Consider the following 25,342-nt stretch of genomic DNA (forward strand, 5'->3'; position numbering starts at 1 on the left):
TTGCTGACTTAGATTGTACCGGCACGTGCACATTGTTGCCAATTAAAGAAATTTAATTTCCCTAAATTGTGGCGAAAAATCGAATTTCCTTTTTTTGTCTATTATTTTTTCTCTTGAGCGCTTCATTCCAACAAACGTACCACTGTCTAAAACTCTCGTTCATAGCCAATATAATGCTAGTAATATGATTTCAATATGGTATTGGCCCACTCTTATCCTTGATCATAGCTTCCACTATTGCAGGTATACTTTCAATCAGGTGCTGGAAGGTTTGTTGTGGAATGGCACCTCATTCTTCACGGACAGCTGAAGAGAGGAGAGGTATCGATGTAGGTCTGCGAGGCTTTTCACAAAGTCGGCGTTCTAAAACACCCCCGAAGGTGTTCTATAGGATTTAATTCAGGATTATGTGCAGGCCAGTCCACTACAGGAATGTTATGGTCGTGTAACCACTCCGCAACAGGCCGTGCAATATGAACAGGTGCCCGATCATGTTGAAAGATGCAATCGCCATCTCCGAATTGCTGTTGAACAGTGGGGAGCAAGAAGGTGCTGAATACAGCAATATATTACTGCACTGTGAGAATGACACGCAAAACAACAAGGGGTGCAAGCCGCCTCCAAGAAAAACACGACCACACCATAACAACACCAACTCCGAATTTTACTGTTGGCACTAAACACGCTGACAGATGAAGTTCACCGGGCATTCGCCATACGCACCGGCCATCGGATCGCCTCATTGTGTACCGTGATTTGTTACTGCACACAACGTTTCTCCACTGGTCAATCGTCCAATGTTTACGCTTCTTACACCAAGCGAGGCGTCGTTTGGCATTTACCTGCGTGATGTGTGGCTTATGAGCAGCCACTGGACCATGAAATACAAGTTTTCTCACCTCGCGCCTACTGTCATAGTACTTGGAGTGGATACTGATGCAGTTTGGAATTCCTCTGTCATGGTCTTGATAGATGTCCGCCTATTACACTTTACGACACTCTTCAACCTGGCAGTAGGTACAATGCACCTAATATGAAAAACGTATGTTTTGGGGATGCCCGGATATTTTTGATCATATATATATATATATATGGGGAGAGAGAGAGACTGGCTTTTTTGAAAAAGAAACTCGGTTTTTTCTGCTTCGCTTTTTTGCTTGGGAAATTTTGGGCTTTTTCAAAATTCTGCTTTAAATTGATAAAGCAGACTTTGTTTCGCTTCTCTATAACACAAAAAGTCATTTAGTTAGTGGTTGATGCCGATAATAATATAAAACCTCGAAAATAAACCATGAATTTCTAAAAGATATTTCAAACAATTTTACTTCAACATATTTACATTATGAATTCCAAATTATTAACCAATGTATATAATAAAAATTTTTTAACCTCCTATATACAGAAGTAAGCAGAGTTGGCAAGGAACATGGTTGTATTTGAATATGCCTAAAACCCGTTTTTTGGTTGAGTGTAAACCAGTTTTTTTGGGTTTAAACCAGGTTCTTTTGACTTAGATATTTTCCTATATGTATTTATATTACATATTCACAGAAATTAGTTTGTTTTGCTTTGGTGTTATTATGCAACAACGGAGTTATCTTGAAAGGGGTCCCATAAGCTTAAACAAGTCCGCTCAGTAAATTTCTTTGAGAAACTCCAGCCATAGCCATCGGGAAAATCCCGTCTTTACTTTAAATGTAAAACAATAACAGGAAAATCCCGTAATAGCTTTGATGCAAAATTTAAAGGTCAACGTATCATAGTCAGTACGATAAAACTGACAAGGGACATCACCCAATTGTCCGGCTGCGATTTCAATGAAATTGTACTAGCTGATAGAGGACATATATGTATTATTTGTAATGACAGAAACTTTTGCTATGGTGCATGTTTTCTATCTTTTATAATTTTTGAGAATTGTGATGTGGTTATTAGAGCTTACTGCAGAAGTCCCTTACAAACCTTTGTAAACGGAGGGTTAATGAAAGAACAACCATGTAGATACGTATAAGGCCTAGGGCTAGTTGTATGGTAGGTATAACCTTGACGGCAGCCATATTGAAATCCGCCATTTTGAATTAAGGCCAAGTTTTTTAAATAGGAATAGGTAATATGATACATAATTTCGGGCTAGAATTTTTTCAGGCAATGGTGAAGCTAGTTTTGAGATACACCAATTTGGGGAAAATTTACAGGCATTTAATTGTTCACTTACTACGTGCGGAAGTCCCTTACCTCCGCTTCCAACCTGCGTATTAATGATAATAAGTGGATAAAACCTTCGGTAGTACATGTATTATAAAGAAATAGAAAACATGCACTATGGCAAAAATTTCTGTCATCACAAATAATACATATATGTCCTCTATCAGCTCTATCAGCTTGTTAGCTTTAATTCGTAAAGCACGTGCTCCATTCATCTTGATGGTTAATTTCAGAGCGAAATATGGCATTTAGGTCATGGAATTCTTATCTAACTATAGAATATACTATAAGAAAGCTATTTAGATAGAAAAACCATGAAAATAAAAAAAGCCAAAATTTCTAAAATTGTCGTTTCTTTCTAAAAAGCCGCTTTTTATGTGAAAAAACCATCGATTCGAAAAAGGAAACTTTTTTCATCTCTCTCTCTATATATATAATTGCATGCTTACTATGTTAGATAACGCCATGATAATTGTAGTTAGGTACCGAGGTTTATTTTCAGACAGTATGCATCTGCCGAGTGGCAGTGCTTCCAGCAAAAAGATTAATTCCTGATTTTAGGTGCAAAATTCGGAAAATTTTCCATTTTCCCTATTTATTCTTTCACTCTTGCTAGGTACATTGGAACAAACGTATTTCTATCTCAAAGGTTCCTCTTTGGCCTGCAAAACACATCATAAAATACTTCAATAGAATAATTAGGAAAGCTGTAGCTCCGGCATATCTGTTGATTTTTGTTTTTGAGGCGTGAAAAGTGTCAACATTTGATGCGTATCGTGACAGAGAATGTTTGCTTTCTCTTTTTTATGGCAACCAGCGACTTCTGGTTTTCACTATATTTTGTCAACACACAAAATAATTTTTAGGTGACCTGAACCTGTGTGCGAACAGTGATGCCAGGTACAAAAAAAATCTTGAAATTCGGTTGGGGATTTTATGTATATTTCACATCTACATTTTCCTCAAAAACTTCCAACCGAATTTCAATTGCTTAACTATTTCAATCGTGTAAATAGTGTTTGAGCAGTACATTACTAACTGAAATTATAGGAAAATGCCAAAAATGACCTGGGTTCGATTGGGTTAAACGTAAAGATCCTCTAGAAGAGAGTAATATGTGGTGAAATAAGCTGTAATTTACCTATGAGAGAGAATGTTACTTTTTTCGCAAACCAGGGTAAGTATTGAACATCCGTAAATAAGGTTTATTTTCCTAAATAAGTTCTGCTTATTTTTATTTCTCCTTTGTTTCTTAGTTGTATCATTGCCTTAAGCTAGGGACCTTAATTATTAAGGCAGCTACTTAAGTGAAGGACAATTTACGTAAATTATTTGTGTACTGTTTTGCATTGATGAACAACGATTTCAGCTCTAATTTCTGTAGTGTGGATCCTGGTTAGTATTAAACAACTGCTGGTCTATCATGAGATTCAATGTTAAAAATAACTAAAATATAATTAGAAATGTTAACTGGATTTGTAGACACATGGAAATACATATTTTTATCTATAAAGACATATGAATTACATCCTGGACTTTATCAAATGGTATAAGAGGTGGAATTTCACAATTTAGTAAAAGACATATAAAAGAAAATTATATATATATATATTATATATATATATGGAAAATTATAATAAAGATGATTCTACAACATACTTAAAATATCTAGATCTGAATGACCTATATTCCTGGGCTATGAGACAAAAGATGAATTGAAAATACTTAAATGCCCGGTTGTACCAACCAAGGATTAATCTGTGGATAGGGATTAAACTGAAGGGTATAATTGAAGTGAGGATAATGTTTTGCACCAACACTGATCTCAAGATTGTATCTCCAAATCGTTGGATTAAGACTAGCCATAGAAAATGGGAGATAAATCCTTGATAGTGTCGTGATCAGCAGTGAGTATAGTGAATATGCTTGCAAAAGATTTGAATGTTTCAGATTAATCTAAAGTGCTCGAAGAGATAGAATATGCTATCCAATCTAGAAGAATAATGAGAGACAGACAGTACTTCAATGATTATTAGCTTTGTATTCGTTTTCGCTTGTCGAATTATTCTGTTTTGGATAATTTACAGCGTTTTGTTGCAAGATTGCTTGCAGGAGATTTTATCAATAATTTTGGGTGTTTATGTGGTTATCTGGATATTAATAGTTTTGTTGTGCTCATTTCAATTGTTCCTAAAGCAAGAAAGAGTGATATTTGTATCAACAAAAATCTGTCATTATTTAAGTGGACCGATTAAAGTGGCATTCCTGGACTAATTCATTATATTATTTATTTTATTAATTGACTTACTTACTATAGTTTGAATTGAAGAGATTTATTTTTTATTGGCTACCTAGTAGATATGCACATAGCAGGTTAAATTTATCTCACATTTGAGGTGTTTATAAGATCGACGTTGCCGCAAGATACTCTCTTGTCGTCAATTATATTTTATGGCATACACATTCACATAGGCGCCGACTTGAAGAAAATATTGGGGGGGCCAAAACAATGATAAATATATAATCATATTCAGCCGTTTTCTACCAACTGCTGGATAAAGGCCCCCTTCTTTCCAGATCTCGGTCTGCTGCATCCGCTCCGCTGCTAAATTCATGACCTTAAGTAAAATTTGTGTAAACGTATTAAAACAAATTCAAGTTCAAATATTGGGAACTTCACTGCACCACATTGATCTTCACTTCTCATATCAGTGTTACCATAGTGTTTGTTGAAGCTTCAGTGCTCTATTAATTATTTTAGGATTTTTGGTAACTTTTGTTACCATGGCGTACTATGGTCTTTGACCTCTTATTTAGGTTCTATAACAGGTACTTAAGTCGTTTTTTTTATTAGTCAAGTCAAGGATGGACCAAAGAACACCCCAGATGCGTTTCGGAACCAGATGGTCAACTTGGCTGCGCCAAGTGGGTGCGGAAGGGCGTGACTTTTTACTTTTTCTTAAGGCAAATTTCAAAAATTTTTCACGCCTATAGTTTTCACGATATCAGATTGGAATTATGTGCACCTTTGGATATTTCTCAATTTTTTCTGAGATCTCTACGTGAAGCCGAGTCCGGGCTCGAGGGCCGCAAATGTTCCGAGGAGCTGATTTTTTCAGAAAAAAAATCAGTTTTCCCGATTTTTCCGGTTCAGGAACACAATACGTACATGTATGTGGCACCGTTGAAAAGGGCTTGTTATACGAAAGAAAATAAGCCATGACTCTAGCCTGAAGAGTATTGACGCAGTAAATTTTTATAACAAGTATATTATGTGTATGTATAAAGAGAGAGCCTAAATTTAGACTTTCAACAATTTTTCTGCCCTCTGTGTTTAAGATACAAGATTGGAATTTTGCACATGTCCGAGGTACATAACAATGTATTTTTAGAACAAATTGAGATCCCTACGTCAACCCAGGCCTAGGCCAGAGGGGCAAAATGTTTTGGTTGGATTTGCAAAAGTACTTCCGAGTTTTTCCCTAATTATCTGGTTTAGGTGTATGATACGGACATGTGAGTGATACTGTTGGAAAGGGCTTATTATACTGAAGAAAATGGCGTTTGAACCATGACTTTAGGCTAAATAGGAATGACGCAGTACATTTTTTTTTTTTAAAAATTATGCCTAGGTATATATAGAGGAAGTTCGGGTATTATGGAATACCATTTTTGTTTCACTTGTAACTCAGTTAATAATTGCACATTGAAACAAAAAGGAAAACAAGTATACGCCTTACATATTTGGCTTGATTTATGTATATCTTGATAAAGAAGTTTTGTTACAGGGGTGGGTAAAATTTATAATTTGTAAAGAAACCACTTTGGAGGGTAATATGAAATAGACGGGTAATATGGAATACAAATGGTATATAGAAAAGAAAAAGTTTTCTCTTGAACATACAATGAATATAGTGGCAATATATGAAAATTCTGAATGCCAAGCCATAACTGATTGTGATTACTTGCAAAAGTCATAAATATAATACTTTGCTTCAGGATCGGCACAGTCATTGTGTGCTCACATTAAACATGATGAACGCCTGACCCAAGCTCACCCCTTGTATCATCAGACAATTTGCTGTAATAAAAAATACACTTAGCATTGTTGTCATCATAAATGTATGTTTAATTGCGCAATATCGATAGATATTTTTGTAATCGGAATACCATACGGAATACGGAATACCATGCTTTTCTTGCGGGTATTCCATATTGAACTTCGCGCCAGCTTGGAAACGAAAGAGCTGTTAAACGCATTCGAAGGCGTATAGGATAATGGCGCTTATCAAACTACCACTCTATATATCCAACGTCATAGTAAATAAAGAATTGTTGTTCTATTACATTTCAATAGGAAAATACAGGTTGTAAACCACTTACCTGTAAAAGTATTCCTGAATAAGAAATCAGATTTTCGCGTCAGATTTGAGCATCATAGGGACGTGAGGTAGTAGTTTCTTTCCTCTCCGCTTGGAAGCAACACATCACAAGCGAGCTAATGAGGTATTATTAGCTCATATTCCATATTATCCGACTATTCCATAATACCCGAACTTCTTCTATTTATATACATATATGAAAAGATGGGTTACCTTCAGACTTTCAAAAATTTCTCCCGACCTCAGTTTTCAAGATACAAGAACGAAATTTTGCGCACGTATTATGTATATAACAAGATTTTTTTTAAAAGATTCAGATCCCTACGTGAACCCAGGCCCGGGCCAGAAGGGCACAAAAATTTCGATTTTTTTTCGAAAAATCTCATATTTCTTTTTTTCAATTTGCTTATATCTGGTGTACAATACGGACAAGAGAGTGCTACCGTTGGAAAGTATGATCTGTCCTGAGAAAAACGAGGTATGAACCACGATCCTACGATAAATAGTAATGAAGCAGTAGCTGTTTGAGTGAAAGTCTAAAATTTACTTCAAAAAGTGGAAATCCTAAAAAGGTTAAACGCCGATTTGAAAACGGTGCTTTTTATCGAATAAGAAGGCTGTTCCTAATATTGAATTAAAGGCATAACGTAATTTACGACAGAAATTCTTGCTCCTCTTTGGTAATTCTTCCTCAACTGGATTATATTGGGGGGCGAGGACCCCACCTTTAAATATTGGGGGGGCCAAAAGTGCCCTGCCCCCCCAAAGTCGGCGCCTATGCACATTCATATGGTACACACACATATTCATATTCATTCACATTCACATTCATATGGTTCATTCATATTCATGGTCCATTCGTTCATTTAACAGTGCTATTGGCATTTTAAATTTTTAGAACTTTACTTTATTTGGGTTTAATATGCCATTGTATATTGAATACTGCAGCAATAAGTTTGAAAAGAAAAATAATAAACCGAACCAGAAAATCAGAACAATTAACTTTGTATGCCATTGCTCCCATCCTTACATTATTTTTCCTAGCATGTCCTGCAAATTTTACAATGAAAACTACTGATTGATGCTATCGTGCTTTCACCAATAAGTCATGCTGTAAACAGAGTAAGTAATAACTTGATGTGTATAACTTTCTAAAAGAACAGTGAGTAAAGTTTCGTTAGAATCACCGGTGCAAATTTACTGTACGGATCCACAGACATGTAAAATTTGCAGAACCAATTTGCAAAAATATTTTAATATAGGACATACTAGTGTGTTACTAATCGAAATATAATGTCTTGTTACCTGTCAGATACGCATCTACGTAAAAATACATTAATGAAAGTCGAACCTGTTGTGCACGGTTTCCCCTATAAGGCAGCAAGTGACCATAGTATGTGAAGTGGAGAGAAATATTGAAGTCAATGTGCTCAATCATGACGCGCAACTATACAAATGTCTGAAAGTTAAGATGTCCACATAATTGAGAAATTTCCGTTAGAATGTGTTAGGCCTATGTTACTTTCGGCGTTTGTGCTGTATCGCCTGACTACATGAAAATCGAAAAAAAGTACTACTTTTCGTTAGATTTATTAGATAACATTATATTAGGTTAGGTTAGGTTGAGTTACAAGTTAATTACCTTGAAAACCGAGTTGAGTAAACTTTTACGACATAGATCGGAAAATCACTATATTAGTATATATATGACACAAAAGCTACAGTGCAAAAAATAAACCAACCTGCACTAGGTGCCCACTAAAAAGTACACAAGATTGATTTTCTTTGAAATTTCATTTGATTTCTTTACGGTTTCCTGACAAAAATATTTATTTATTATTTGTAACTAAAAAAGACAAAAAAACAATTTTTTTATTACATTGATTAGAAATAAAAGAGAGAGCGAATGACATCCAAACTGAATAAAAACATTGTTTCTCACCAAATTTTCCATCCGCTATGTCTTTTAAAATACCTGTTAAAGGGTATAAAAATATACTGTACTTACAAACCACTTTAGTACCTTTGTTTTATGGCTGTATTTATAGTACCTTGCTAAAAAGTTTGTCTTCAAACTGTCAAATATAAATCGCAGTAGATTGTGTAATCTGCTGTCACAAAAAGAGAGTCCTATTTTTCGATCGGTATGGAAAAACAATATTTTTCCATACTATTTTACGGAAAATTATTAATTGTCAGTAAACTTTGTTACTTTTAAATGAACGAAGCGAGATAATTTTACTATGATGTTTTAAAAGCTGGTCATTTGGGGGGCAGGAAATCATTTGTGGGTCCTGGCCCCGATGGCCCCCCTTGGCTACACCCCTGACTTAACCTAACCTTACCTACTCTATCCAACATTTCATAATTGGTAAAGTATTTAATGTAAGGTAACCCAACATGACCTAATCTAGCTTACTCTAACCTACATTTCGAGCGCGTACCTCTTGTGCTTGGGGTCCCTAGTTGGATTGCGGCCCAAGTGAATTTGTTTTGGACAACATCTTATCCATGATTTTTCTGAGGGTACTTCCGTTTCCTCCCACATTCTCATTCCACTAATTATTCACTTGCTTTAATCATCATCTCCCTTACCCTAAATGGCATAGTCGTGGGACGTTGGCATAGCTCAAAAATTGCATTTTCTACCCTATATTTAAAAATAATGGTTAAACATTGAACTTAACATAACCTAACCTACTCTATCCTTCCCTAAGTTTGCAACTAATGGCAAAGCATTGAGTTAATTATCCTACCTTCGTGTACACTATTCTACCCTATGATACCGTACGCTACCCAAATATTCTCTACTCTTCCCTATCCTGCCCTATAGTTGAGTGCAAAAACAGGACGTTGTATTTAAGAGCAGACAGTATTTTCTGTGAAGCTTAGGGTATTTGGTAGCCAAACATTATTTAACTAAAAGTTACTACCCATTCTTACTTGGAAATGTCGCTTAACAGGCGGATAAAGAAGTGTGAGTTGTTAGGACGGAACATTTTTTTCTTTAAAGGAACAGTAGACCAGCACACATGCACTACCAACTCTCATGAAAGATTTGTTTCATCATGCATGTTGGAAGAAATTTTTGCTCTCACACTTAACAACTTGCTGTTCAACTTACTACAAGAATAATCGAAGGAAAGAGTCACGTGATTTCTTCCGCTATCGTGATTGGCGGAAGTAAATATAAAGCAACCAACAAACACGGCAAACATGCACGATGGACGGCAGTACCATCATGCATAATTACAGAAGATTTTGAAAACTTTCAACATGCATGAACGAGGCCATACACGATCAACTTGCTTGTGGTTTTATCATTTTTCATGCATGTTGGAAGGTCTCTTCATGCGTGATTCGGCGTTTATGGACCTCTTAATATTTTGAACCCGGATATACATATTTAATTTGGTTTGGAATTTATCATTCCTTTCAGCAGCGATGCTATACGAGACAGATCCTACAGCTTAACGCAAGATCAAGCTGTCCAGCTAAATGCAAGTACATGAGCTCCCACCGGCGGATCTCCCATGCCATCCCGCTTATCAAAAAGTTAAAAAAAAAGCTATGCGTTCCTATATATTTTTTGAAATATCAGAAAAAAGGTTCCTTTTCATTATTTGATATAACTTTTTATTCTTTTGAAAAATATGTTTGTCCACCAGCATCAAAACATAATTGCGTTCACGAGGAGCCAACGTTGCCCGCTTTCTTCCCACATCTAATACGAAAAGTCACCTACCACATGCTACGCGAATCACTTTTCAGTTGTTACTGCACTGTTTTAGCCAATCAAACGTATGTTATGGTATATATATTAAACAGATCTGACGGTACAGTTCTCACTGATAGGGATAGCATCTTAAATTGATGGAAATATTTCTTTAAAGATTTGCTTAACACGCAACCAAAAACTCGTACGCGTGTAGAAAAGGAAATACACAGTGCGGAACCGTATATTCTAGAACCCAACCGAATAGAAGTAGAAACCGCTATAAAGAAATTAATGAATCACAAATCTCCCAGTATACATGAAATTCCGGATGAGTTAATTTTAGGTGGAGGCAATAACTTGTAAAACAAGATACACAAACTCATTCTTTTTATCTGGAACAAGGAAGAATCACGACAAAAGTGGAAAGAATCAATCATTGTTCCAATTCACATGAAAGCCGACAAAACTGACTGTAAAAATTATAGAGGAATTTCTCTTCTGCCAACATCCTATAAACTCCTTTCAAATATTCTGTTGGCGAGATTGACAACATACGCAGATGAAATTATCGGAGATTATCAGTGCGGATTTAGACGAAATCGATTAACTGTCGACCATATATTTACCATTCGTCAAATGCTCGAAAGACAATTGGAATATAATACCTCAATACTTCAACAATTTATTTATTTTAGAAAGGCGTACGACTCGCTTAGGAGAGAAACGTTATACAACGTTCTTACAGAACTTGGAAAACCGAGAAAGCTAATTAGATTAATTAAGATATGTTTAAATGAATCCCAAAGAAATGTTCGGGTAGGAAACTTTTTGTCCTAGTAATTTCGAACCTTTTAAAATACCTTTTCACTTTAATTGCCTTAAAATTTTGGCTGTATTCCTAAACATACACTGGGATCCGAAACATTGCCTACCAATATCTTATCCAGTAGTCTGATATAACTATCATTATTTTCTGTAAACTAAAATAATATTAAGCATAAACTAACCACTTTGCAAGTCTACATTACTATTATTACTACCAGAGTTAGGGATTTATATTGATATTTACAATGTACTATTTCCACTTTCATGATAATGGCGTTAGGCGAAATTTATTTTTAATATTATTTATTCAGCTAATATACATTCCAATAATTCTATGTTTCTTTGTTTCAGGCTATATGAAATATTGAACTTGTAACGATCAGAAACATCCTTTACCGTGGCATCAAAACCCTATTCATCTCAATCATTAGTTGGAATTAAATTAGCAGCAGATAGAATGAAATATCATAAGACTAGTATCCATATTGACATTGACAAATGTATCATCTGTCCAAAAGCTACGGAGGAAGAAACTTGTATATCAGTCGTTACAAGCAAAAATATTCTTCATGCTGCTGAAATAGGGTAAAATGTAGTTTATCAAAGAATTTCTGCAGGGATTCTGCAATCACGTATAAAGTTTACATATCATTGCACTAATACGTGTTACAAACATTTCACTTTAAAGAATACATTTCTGAATTTCGAGAAAAGTTTAATCGGAGAAGAAGGAAAAGATGATTATGATGTACTTGACAATATTGTGCAGGAAAGGAAGAGATCGACCAGATATCACATCTCGAGAAGAACCATCTCAAAACATACATCCATTCGAAATAAATTCTGTAATGTGTGGTTATAAGGAACGTTGCTATATGAAAGAAAAAATTCGTATTTGTGAAAGTTCCAGAGCTTCGGCATTTCTTGAAGCAACTTTCTGTATGAAAGATGATGAATATGCTTGGAAGATGATGAAATATCTGTTAAGCCTTGGAAGAAGAAACATATTTTTTCAGACTGACCTGCTATATCAGAAGATATGCCTTGAAGTTTAACTTACAAATTACAGATAAAAGTGACAATAAAGAAACGTTAGTAGAGTAATCAGTAAAGAAGAAATGTTGCAAGATGTTTTCCATTAATTAAAGAAATTATAGGTAAAGGTAATGCTTTGACATTATCTAAAAAACGTGCCTTCAAGTAGAAATAAAGTTAACAAGCAACGAAGTTAAACTACCTATGTTTGCTAAAATCTTCTTACCTCATATACAATTTCTAATCTGGTTGGAAAAAATGAACCTGGCTTTTGTTTTTCTTTCAAGCTAAGTGTTGGTCAGTACGTTAAAGACATAGGAAACACAAGTATGCAAGAGATGAAGGAGTAGTTTTCGTGAGTATTTATATTGTAAATTTTGTTTGGATCATAGAATTGGTATTTCTGAAGATTTTAAACAGTGCTAGATTTCAATAATCTATGGTATTGGATATATTTTCCCAAAGAATAATACACTTGCAAAACAATGCGCAAAGAGAAAACTCCGAATGATACCTACCCCTCCTTGTAGTGCATTTTTGTTCGCAGTTACACACAAAAATAATATCTTTACTAATTGGGTTTAATTGAAAGTCAGTTAGCAACTGATCATCTGCATCTAGAATCAATCCGTATTCTTCTGGTAACAGAGCGATACTTGGATGAAGCACTCTGAAACAAGTGAATTTCATAAAACTGTGCGCTTGATATGACCCTGTGAAGAGGAAATCGTTGGAGGTAGCAGGAAAAGGTTTGGTGCCTTAGCTGAGTCATAATTAGTTCCCTAAGATCATTGAAATTTAGTGAGTGACTACCGTACTTGCAAAGATATACCAGATACTCTTCTGCTGCTTGAAATGCTTGATCATCTGCTGACACGTCGAAAATCCGTTAAGTATCATTACGGTTTTGCTTTTAATGCTGATAATTTAGTTCCAATTTTAATGGTAACATCTGATCCTGCCAGAAAATATGTTTTAATAAAAAAAATAATTTTGTTCCCGTAATTTATCGATAATATGTGAATGAGTAAATTTTATTCTGAAACGTTGGTAAGCCAAAATTTCTTTAAACCTACAGAATTGAAATATTTAAAATAATTGAGAAATATTACAAATACATGTGTATCAGTATATGTATTTGTACCAAAACATGTAATGGTACAATTTCTTGCTCAAAAACTTCTTTTGCTCCATGGAAAAGGTGAGGAATTAGTATCAAATCAGCCACTTCAGTATTTTTCATAAGCTCCTCATACAATAGTTCTAAGGACTTTTCTTACTCAAGTTTTATAGCAGGTGTAATTCCTAATGGTGTATTATTTGGCAAATGTAGTAGATTTTTGGAAAATGTATTCAAGATCGTAGATTATTGAAGTCCAGGATTGTTTAAGATCTTCAGAATTACCAATTCTCTGATTCAAACAAAATTCACAATTTAAAATATACTCACGAATCAGTGCTACTACATATCATGCACACTAGTGTTTCGTATGGCTTCAGCTAACTGATCAACACTTAGCTTGGAAAAATAAACAAAAGTATGATCATTTTTTCTGACCAGATTAGAAATTTATATCAGTTCATAAAGTTTTTGGCAGATATAGGTAGTTTTGATTCCTAGCTTGTAACCTTTTTTTCTCGTTGCTGGTGTATTCAGTCACGTATTTCAGAAAGTGTCAAACCATTACCTTTATCTAGAATTTCTATAATTACTGGAAAATCATCTTGCAACATTTCTTCTTTATTGATTACTCTAGTGAAGTTTCTTTATTTTCACTTTTTTCTACTTTATTCTGTACTTTATAAGGTAAGTTTCAAGGCATATCTTCTGATATAAGTTCGGAAAACAGATGTTTCTTCTTCCAAGTCTCAACAGATATTTCACCTTCCAAGTATATACATCATCTTTCATACAGAAAATTGCTTCAAGATATACTGAAGCTCTGGAACTTTCAAAAAAATATATTTTTCTTGGGTATTGCCACGTTTCTTATAACCACACACTACACAATCGATTTCGAATGTGTGCATGTTTTGAGATGGCTTTTCTCGAGGTGTGATATCTGATAGAATGTGTTTTCTTTCATGCTCAATATTATCAAGTCTATCATAATCATCTTTTATTTCTTCTCCGATTAAACTTTTCTCGAAATTCAGAAATGTCTTCTTTAAAGTGAAATGTTTGTAACATGTATTAGTGCAATGATATATAAACTTTTTACGTGATTGCAGAATTCCTGCAGAAATTCTTTGATAAACTACATTTTGCTCTATTTCGACAGCATGAAGAATGTTTTTGCTTATAACGACTGATATACAAGTTTCTTCTTCCGTAGTTTTTGGACAGATGACACATTTGTCAATGTCAATATGGATACTAGTCTTATGATCTTTCTCTCTGCTGCTATTTTAATTCCAACTAATGATTGAGATGAATAGGGTTTTGATGTCATGGCACAGGATGTTTCTGATCGTTACAGGTTCAATATTTCATATAGCCTGAAACAAAGAAACATAGAATTATTGGAATATATATTAGCTGAATAAATAATAACAAAAATAAATTTCGTCTCCACCATCATCCAGAAAATGGAAATAATACGTTGTAAATATCAAAATAAATCCCTAACTCCAGTAGTAATAATACTAATATAGACTTGCAAGAATGTAGATTCATTAGTTTAGGCTAAATACCGTTTCATTTTACAGAAAATAATGATAGTTATGTCAGACCACTGAATAAGTTATGGGTAGGCTATGTTTCCGAACCGAGTGTATTTTTAGCAATTGCACCCGAAATTATAAGGCAAATAAAGGGAAAAAGCATTTAAAACGGTTTGAAATGGTGAGTATTTTAAGTATATCTAATGCAACCTAATTTTTCGTTTTCGAGTTTTGCGTCTTAGTCGATAAAAGCTATCCTCAGCCTAACATATCCAACCTTACTGCTCGTTTTCAAGGCGAATCTATTTCTAAACACTTCTGCAAGCCTTACTCTTCGACATTTTCAGCTCTGGAACCAAACGTTCAAGACGAAGAAATTTATGGATACAATTTTAATAGTTCGAACTTACTGAAAATTTTTTACACATAACCTAAGATAAAATCGAGTAGCATCGTTACTACTAGAGATACGTCAATGATTTTGGTCGCGTTTGAAAGCTATTGAAATGCCCCATAGCATTTGTTTCAGGATGTTTTTCATCAAAACATAGTCGTTTCAAAATTATTTGCCATAAAAGTTTAATAATAATGTGAAAATTATAATTTCTCTAGTTTGAGCTGCCATATTTAAATATGGCGGCAATAGTACGCAAACTTTGATAATTACAGTAAAAAACCCAAACATTATCTGATAAAAGAAAGAAGAACGAAGATTTAATTTGAATAGTAAGGGAGTAATATGACGCCATAAAAAATCTGCCCGGAATTCAGAATATCTACCCAAGATTTTTTACTAGTTTTTTATTGTAGATACCGGATGCGGAAAGAACATCTGTCAGGCATACATTCCTACGTGACCTATGGTCAGGGACTGGACCTGTTCTGGACCTGGACCAGGAAAGTTCTGGAGCACCTGAGAGATCACATATCTCATACTGCATAACTTCATAATTTTCACTGAAAATGATGCTGTGACGACAGTCTAAAAGTAACTTAAATGCGGTTGACGATGAATTTTAACTCCTGTAGCAAGAAGCAGCTGGACGATGTCTGGTTGGTTGTAATATGCAAATGGCTATCGACATGCATTCTTTCCATGATGTCTTCTTCGTCTTCATTATAATTTCGTGTACAAATGTGCGAAGAGGAAGTGGGATAGATGAAGCGCCTCCTTTATCATATCGTTAATTGTTCGGTAATTATACACTGAATATATACATCTCTGTATATCTTGTTCTGTTGGAGTAAACAGAATGTGCTTTTCTTCTTTTTCCGGGCCTGCTTTACGTTGAAGATACAAATCACTGTTCACAATGTTAGCTGCTTTAACTCTCTGAGTCACTATGCTTAACCTATATATATATATGTAATGATTACCCGTTCTGCAAGGCAATCTAAAGGTTTCCTTTTCAGATGCTTCTTACTGTACGTCAAATGATTACCTACAAATTCAGCCATCTGCAAAAACTCGTCACAGAACATAGAAACTCATCCTCATTTTACATGAAGTGACAAAGTCCCTCAAAACTGATTTGTTTTACCGACATTACAGGTCTTCTAATGTTTGGCAAGGAATCAGTATATACTCGAGAGGATGGTGGAGGTTATGAGGCAACATTACGGAATGTCTCGCAACATTAAGCGGCAACAAGGTCGCTTTTACTGTTAACGCGTAACTCCTCTTGTGCTCCCCACTTGTCTCCACGAACATTAGGCAATTAACTGTTGTTTTTTAATCAAAGCGTTGCCCAATAGTTTTTTTGTTGCATATTCCCTTTGTAATTTTCTTTCGGCCTCTGTGTCTCCTTCTTCACCACGAAAAAGATACATTGTTGGTTAATGTCAAATTGAGTGGACTGAGTGTGCGGTGCCGGTGTCATAGTATCTGTGTTATCAGTAGCACTGCATTTTAGATCCGAAATGATAGATATTTGTCAGGTGAGAAATTAAAGATAATCGTGCGACATTTAATATGAAACGCTGCAAGTCATGGAATCCTTGGATCGATCTCAGCTTGTGTCAAGTGATCCCCGTAGTGGACAAACAACGTGTGCGTGGTTTTTCTCGGTGTTCTCTCTATTTCTCTCACTTCCTTCGTTTCAACATTTCATTCATTTCTCGCCTTCATCGGCTCCTTTAGCCTCGCATAATCATGGGACGTAAACTGTAAAGAGTTCATTTCATGTCATTTCCAATATAAAATGCCAGCAGAGATATACAGACTAGCCGAGATGTATACTTGGATAACTCTTCTTGCAGGTCACCAACTTTCTTCTAACTGGCTTTAATGAGACTTAATAAAACTTTCTTTTCTCAACAGGCAGTGTATTTTTCAGGAGCTTACCAAAAAGGAGACAGCAAATTCTATGTATATGCAGGCTTATTTGGAAAGCAGTTTATGCTTTAGTAGTATATGAACATGCTATATTGAATTAGTGTATCCTACCACGAAAAACACAAAATAAATAATTAATTATAAAATAATAATTACTAAATGAAGACATATTCCAAATACTACCTACAAAGAAGGAATATTTACGTTTATTTTACAAACACTCGAGGAGTCCAGTATGCTTGCTTAAAAAAAGAAATGAGGCTAAATTGGTCAGTGTCAAGGAAAACGCACTAACAAATTACAGTATTCGAATAGCCCCATGGAGCTGAGAGGAAAGTTAAACCGACATTTGCAGTAAATGCAAGAAGAATCATGAAAGACCCAAAGTTTTGCTTTCACTTTCATTTATTTTATGGTTTAAACAAAACAACAAAAAGTGTACTTTTTAACACTAAAGTCCATAACATTTTTTGGAAATTACATGCAAAAACAAAAGCAAAATTTTTGTTTATGAAAATTTGCATTTCTGACCTTGGTTAAATTTTATCTACGTTGACATTTGCTTCAAAATGTCCCCACACATTCGTTATTTTAGACCTATAAGGAATATTTTCGCAATAGGTTTATATCTCGGTAAGAGTTTGACATCTCAAAATGCTTCAAACGGAATTCTGATGTTCCTATTTACTGAAACCAAATGTTAATAAATGTGATGGAATTACTTCATCATTGTCGAGAACAGTTCTTTTCTAAATAGTAATATTTTATTTCTCTGATGTTAACATAATTTTGTTTACAATTGTTTGGAAGTTGTGTTATGACAAATGCAGAATCTTGAACAAATGTACATTCATGTCCAAAATTTTACATTTTACATGAATTGCGTATTACAACCACTTTTTTGTTATCTAGGATGCATAACCTTGTAAATAGTGGATGGTTTCTAGTATTTGTGACGAGGTAGTTCCCATTAACTGCAACACTAAGTAATAAATACGAACTTTTCTGGAAGACTTTTGTTTCGAATGCGTAATAGCCTGATGTAGAGTGACTTAAAATACATCTTTATATATTAATGCTGGGTCTAGGAAAATTCGGTGTAGGAAATTTCGGTGTAGGAAAATTCGGTGTACAGAAGATTCGTTGTACGGAAAACTCGGTGTGGGGAAATTTAGGTGTAAGGTAGATTCGGTGTAATACATATTGAATATTACCACTTGCGATAATTTACGACACTTCATATTGTGAAAACGAAAACCATAAAATGTAACGAATAAAATGTTATTTCCTATTTCAAGGAAAGCAAATTTATTATTATATTATTATTATTTATTAATTATTTATTTATTTTTTGCCTTCAGTCCACTACCTCTTGCATGTCTTTCGCGGGGTATTACTATAAACTACTTTTCATCACACAATGAAGCTGACACTTTTTGTCAGAAATAAAACAATTATAAGTTCAGAGAATAGATATAGGAAAAACGAAAAACACCTTTCCTATAGTACATCATAGAACATATACAAGGTATTTCTTTTAAAACTCATGGATTTCATTTGGGTCTAGAATTTCTAACTGAAGGCCGATTTTCATGCGGTTTGTGGCAAATGATCAAGAAATGTTGGGAGATTTATGGAACTATGTTTACTGGTTTAAATTCATTTGGGGTAATATCGGTCACGCCTCTAGAAAAACAGCAAATATTCGCCACTGTATCGAATTGGAATTAGGTGAGGTGCGGTGTGGAGATTTGAGATTCTTCGTTAGATGGCAACCTCGCGACGGTCAATAAGAAACAAGAAACTGGGTCGTTGTATTGAGAATTATGCTGTGCTACTGTATCAATATGATCAGGACATAGTTACAATAATGTACTCTTTGGAGCAACGTGATTTTATCGTTAAAAAGTTTTTGGAGAATGGGATCTGTTGTTGCTACGCAAAGGGCATTTACAAGCAACTTTGCCTCACGTTCTGCCCCAGACAGGAACATAATATGGTCGTTAGTGAATAAATTGGAGGAAACAGGATCGCTTCTGAGGAAGACAGGGAAGCATCCGACCTCAGTGGCGGATGTTGTGAAAGATGTTTGGTACCGACTCTATGTCACCCAAGAAATCTCTATTCAACATGTGATTTCGCTTCAAATATCCAATATCTCATTCGAACTGTAACGTACAAGGGCGAATATTTGCTGTTTTTCTTGCGGCCTGCTCTATATTACCCCGGATGAATTTAAACCATTAAACATAGTCCTATAAATCTCTCATCCCTTCTTGATGATTTGCAGCAAACCGCATTAAAATCTGACTTCAGTTAGAAATTCTAGAGCCAAATGAAATCCGTGAGTTGTCAAAGAATCACTCTGTATATACATATGTAAGATGCAAAAATATATTGATCAAAAAAGTCTTAGTGGAACGGGCAATATAAAGCAGGATGGTTTTATCAGATAATAGTTGTGCAAATAGTTGATTTTTTTTTCAATCAGACACTTTAGTTTGTTTGCCTTAAGGTAAACAAACTAAAGTGTCTGATTGGAGGACTTTGAGGACTAAAGTGTCTGATTGGAGGACAAATTTCTCGTCATGTAAGGGCCATAATATGTTAAAATCCCTCGAAATCTAGAATTCCAATAATTTCAGGAACACAATTCAATATAAAGCAATATAAAGTAGACAGTAAACAGTAAAAATGATAGTAAAAGTACGTTCTACACAAAATTTGAACTTCAAACTAATAAACTCATTTATCCTCAAAGTCGAGTTTTTAATAAATCTTACGGTCTACGACAACGAATCTTTCTTTACACCTAACATTCCCCACACCGAGTTTTCCGTACACCGAATTTTCTGTACACCGAATTTTCCTACACCGAATTTTCTTACACCGAATTTTCTTACACCGAAATTTCCTACACCGAATTTTCCTGCTCCCATTATTGCTATTAACCTTATGATACCAGCTTTTCAAAGTTTACGTTAAAACCAACCTGGGGTCTTTGCGGATAACAATAAATAATATTTATAGTAGGAAACTTTTCATTAACTTTCACTTTCATAATATTGTTGAATGCAGTTGCTTATTTTCATTTAGCAAAATATAGTAAAAATGAATACGTTCTTCATCTTGTCCTGTGTAGTTCCAGATCGCAATTTAATCACTTATGATTTACCTCACTTATCTATCGCAGTAATAGCTTGTTAGACTTTACTTTGTAACTACTGGATATTTTCAGGACTCCTGCAGTTTTACTTTTTCACCAATTGACATCCAGGTTTCTTCTGGAATATTCTTCTGTTTTGACTTCTAATAGCATCACATTATGGACACTTCGACTGCAAAAGCGTTATCTAAGCAATTTTTGAACAATCAATGACAGTGAGAAAGAGAACCTTAAGCCAACGTTTCACTTTTCTTTTGCAGGCATAGAATCTGCAGAGACGGTCGAGTCTATTCACAGAAGACATAGTTTCATTATACGTTATGATTATATTCCGCTTGTTCTTCCTAGAAACTACTGTCATGATGCATTAAAGACAACAGCAAGACCGTTCTATTCTTCTTTAGAACTTAGCTCGCAAGGGTAAACTCTCCCTTAAAGTACCTTTATCCTCATCGCTCGTTAATTTCAACCATATTACTAGGGATGTCCCTTTTGCACTCTCATTGTTCCAACAGTTGTTGTTCTCTGAAGAAACAACTGCTCTGTAAGCTCGGTGTTTGTCAAATACCAGGCAAGATCAGAAACTAAGGTTACAAGGCTGATATTTCTGGCGTTTCGACTGTTATAGACGAATGAGGAGTTTGCGGTAATTATATTGAGTTGGCAACTGTGCATAGTTTCAGCTACTCACCAACTATGTGCAATAGCAGTTAAACGCAAATGGTGACTCGTTTGTAAAACTGGTCGCGCGAAGAAGTCCACTAAGATATTCGATTTATATGGGCGAAACATGTAACCGAGGCTGAAATTCTCCGGCAGCTAGTAGACGTTTACGGAGAGAATGTAATATCTTGTGAGCATATCGCAGGATGTTGTGCAGTGTTCGCGGCCATTAGAGAAATCGTCAGCGATGAGGAGCGCAGTGGACGATCCAGCTCGGCATCAACAGATTTGGACCCAGCTCAGTGGTGAAGCTGATTCAGGACAAGAGGAGAATCACAATAAGGCATCTGATGGCAGGAGCATGTAGGAGGCCGTCGATTTGCTTTTTAGGAGCAGGTGAAATATTTAGTAACAATTTGGCTGAACACGCAATGACAGAATTTTTACCAGAAGGAGTCTTCAAACTCATTCCACGAAGAAACAAGTGCCTCAACCAATATGGAGACTTTGTCTCAAAGTAACCTAACGTGTGTACTATCTGCAAGCTGTATTAGTTAAATGAAATGATGTATACACGTGTCACAACAGGCATTGAAACCTTGCTTTGTAGTCACTCATCTCATTTCTTCTTTATTTAACCATTCTTTTACAACGAAATTCACATGTCTTTTATAGAGCCTCGTTGATGATCTACTTGCTAATCAACATAATTATATCTATATATGTATTCCTCTGTACCATATGAAAGCATGAATAATCGTGGGGTCCACACGAACCCCAGGTGTGGAAAATCCTTTTTAATGCTTAAATCTTATAATTTTTAAATACAAAAGCGCACAAGAAATAAATTTTGTCAGTAAATACGAAACATCCTAAACGATATGTCCTATATCATAAACAAGAATATGAAACAAACATTGAAGATATATAGACACAATGAAGCCAGGGGTCCGCACGGACCCCAGGTGGGCATCACAATTTAAACTAAATGTTATTGCAGGGTACCTAATGACAACCAACTCAATGGTGTTTGAAACTAAAGGATATAAAGTGCAAAGGGGATTGAATAAATATATCTATAACCAAAATAATGCGGGGTCCGTGTTTTAGTTTGCAATTCTTGTCGAGGCTTTTATAATATACTAAACAATTCAAAGAATTTCCAGTACGTATAAATATAAAACGCATCACTACTAAAAATTTTACTATCGTACTATGAACAAAATCCGAATGCAATTTTAATACTAATGAATTAGCAAGAACTTCATATAAATAACATTTAAAAATGATTTCGTAAGTACAGTTTGTACAGCACGTAAGTGGAGTACAAACAATTGCAAAAGTGATTTGGCAAATACAATTTAACAACTACTTGCAGAATTTATTTGCTAAATACAGTTTAACAACTACTTGCAAACATTACGAGTAAATTTTGGCACCCATCTTCTGGTTTGTACAACGTCGATACACGATTGGAAACTCTAAGTATATATTGGGAATATTCATTTTCGTTATAAACATTTTATTTCACTGTAAAACACTAATAAAATGTTATTATAATTGCACGTTTCGTAGACAGTTAAAACGGAATTTTGCCTACTTGCTTAAAAACTAATTATTTTTGGAAGTGGTGCATAATGTCGAAACTTTACTTTTGAATCAAAATTTGTACTTACTTTTGCACACTGTAAACACATAATAGAAACATATTAATAGTAACTAATGTTAAAATTCATTTTAAATATAGATTGTTGAATTTCGTAAAAACAACAGTTCTTTCAGTCAGGTTGCAAATTATAAAATAATTGTTAAAGATCTATGAAGAACATATTGTACTTTCTTAACAAACTCCTAAACACTCTTTTATAGAATATGAATTTTAAACAATGTAACATTATGAAACATATTCAGGTGGATTCTGGAGAGATTATACAAGTATATTCAGACGCTGGAAAAGTCATATTCAGGATATAAAATGTTATGATAGTTATTTTCACAACACCAGAAACTTTGAAATATGAATTTTTCTTGCTCATATTGATGTTTTCTATTGTCCTGCCCATTAGGTTTGAACTTGGACTCCAGGAGCGAGAATATCTTACTTGTCTCAGCGACACCAGGAAATATGCAATCCATAATAATATCCGTATTCTAGGTTTGCACATCTTCCAATGTAATTCCCTCTTGATACAAATAGTCTTACCACACCAACATTTTGTTTCGGATTATAAGTCCTATGTAACAATAATGTAGGTCATAAATTATCCTATGATTCTCTCATGCATTAAGCGATCCAACGTTTCATGACATTTAACTTAATTTTTTAGGTCACGGTTTAAGAAAGCATCATTTAATGCACTGGTAACCATAATGCTGTGGCCAATTTTGACGCCAGCCTCTACTCTACTTTAGATGACATAGTAGAAGGCAAATGTTGGATAGAATCTTGGGACATTGCGATATACATTACGCAGCCTCGAAAGACGAGAACGACAGTGGGCATGATTACAGAATGTCGCTGGCAAAGTTGGCACTTATAGCCTATCTTCCTCAAATCCCAGATTTATATTAAATGCAATTTCGGTATTTTCCAGCGCCAACTTCAAGCGTAACATTCTGTAATCTTGCCTACTCTAATGGACACATTTCATTTCAAATCACTCTTCTCTCTAACTTCAGATCTTTGGTATAATTTCAAAACTGAAACGTACAAATATAAATCCGGCCATACCTTTCCAACGACATAAATTAAGAAAGGAATTCAAATGTGAATTTATTCATGTGCTGACTTAGAGGTGAATTTGCCTTTGTGAACGAGTGAAGGTGAAGAATATTTCCAATCAAAATATCATACGAACATTGTATGTGCGCTTTTCCGAACTTCCAATTCGGTACTAAAGATTAATACATTTTATTGCCCCAATCTATCCCTACACTTACACCATACAATCGTACCGGAAACTATTACAACTGGCTGTTCACTCCTAGCTCCTTCTTTTCGTAGTTCCTTTAATGAGTTTCACCATCTATTACAAAATTAGAGTGCGATTTCGCGTTTTTTTTGATGTGGACTTTGAATAGTAATTCGAGTATTGTAGAGGAGGATTCAGACCTTTCATTGATCGGGTATGAATATGATCAGACAATGATCACTTACTGTCCTTATTTGAAGTTATTGTGCGTTAGTTGTAGTTGTTGATTAGATTAACTTCGCTTGCTATTCTACTATACTCCTCATCGCTTTCCATAATGAATAGATGGCGGTTTGCCCGCAGCGTTGGGGAAGTACGCATGTGCCATCAGCTTTCCATTTAATTATGAAATCTGATACGATATACTTCTGAGTATTAAGAAGGATAAACAAAATTTACATTAAAATACGTTACACACTACTGTGAAATGAAGACTTAGCTGCTACTAAAGTTAAGTATCAAAATAATTCATCGACTCTTTATTAATATAGCTTACAATTATATCTCTTCCTTCCTGATTGCTTATTTCTATTTGTTTTTTATATATATTATAATTTTCTTCACTTTTCTGATACACCGCAAAAACACTTCATATCTCGAAACTAAATCGCTATATATTAATAAAATTAATGTGAAGAAACTGTTGTTAGGTATTGATAGGAGATATATAAATCTCCTACACTTTTTACCTCCCATCCCTCCGCAACTATTTCAAACTGGGAGTGACTAACGGTCGGAACCGTATACTTTAGATTGTATCCATCCGAAGGTGATCAACGTCTAATCTTAATACCTCGCGCGAGGAAGAGTTGGAATGTAATTTTGTCTGGAAACATGACTTTGTCCCAACTCTGCTAGCGTTCAGTATTCTGATTTCTCTGTGAAAGCAATAATTTTGTTTGTTTGTACGATCGGTGGATAGAAACTTCTTTACAGAGAGTACGAACCGGTATATCCAGTTCATTCTGCAAAGGGTGCCGTATTGAATGAAAACTAACATTTTCCAGCAAACTCGGATTTATTTGCTTAAACTATCCATTAATATTCCAGAGTTCTTTTTTTTATTTGTGATAAGAAGGGAGTCTATAGATTCTGTTAGTTTCCTAAAGCTGTAACTACAGATTTGCTCTTTGGAAACACTGTCAAAGTTCAGTTTCGTGGTTCCCCGAATCTTCATTACAGTTGATTGTGCACTACCTGTGCATTTGCGTATTGTCTATCTGGTGACACTTTCATTTCGTCATGCATTTTGTCATTGCTTGTTCGCAGTACTATAGTACGTTTTCTGACATGCCAAATGTTCAACACTAATACTGTAGTAAAATAACAAACGCTAAGTACATAGCAAGAAAACACATTCATTTGTGTGAGATATTA

This window comes from Thermobia domestica, chromosome 4 (genome assembly GCF_964235325.1).
Source record: "Thermobia domestica chromosome 4, izTheDome1.hap1.1, whole genome shotgun sequence".
In the NCBI taxonomy this organism is placed as follows: domain Eukaryota; kingdom Metazoa; phylum Arthropoda; class Insecta; order Zygentoma; family Lepismatidae; genus Thermobia; species Thermobia domestica.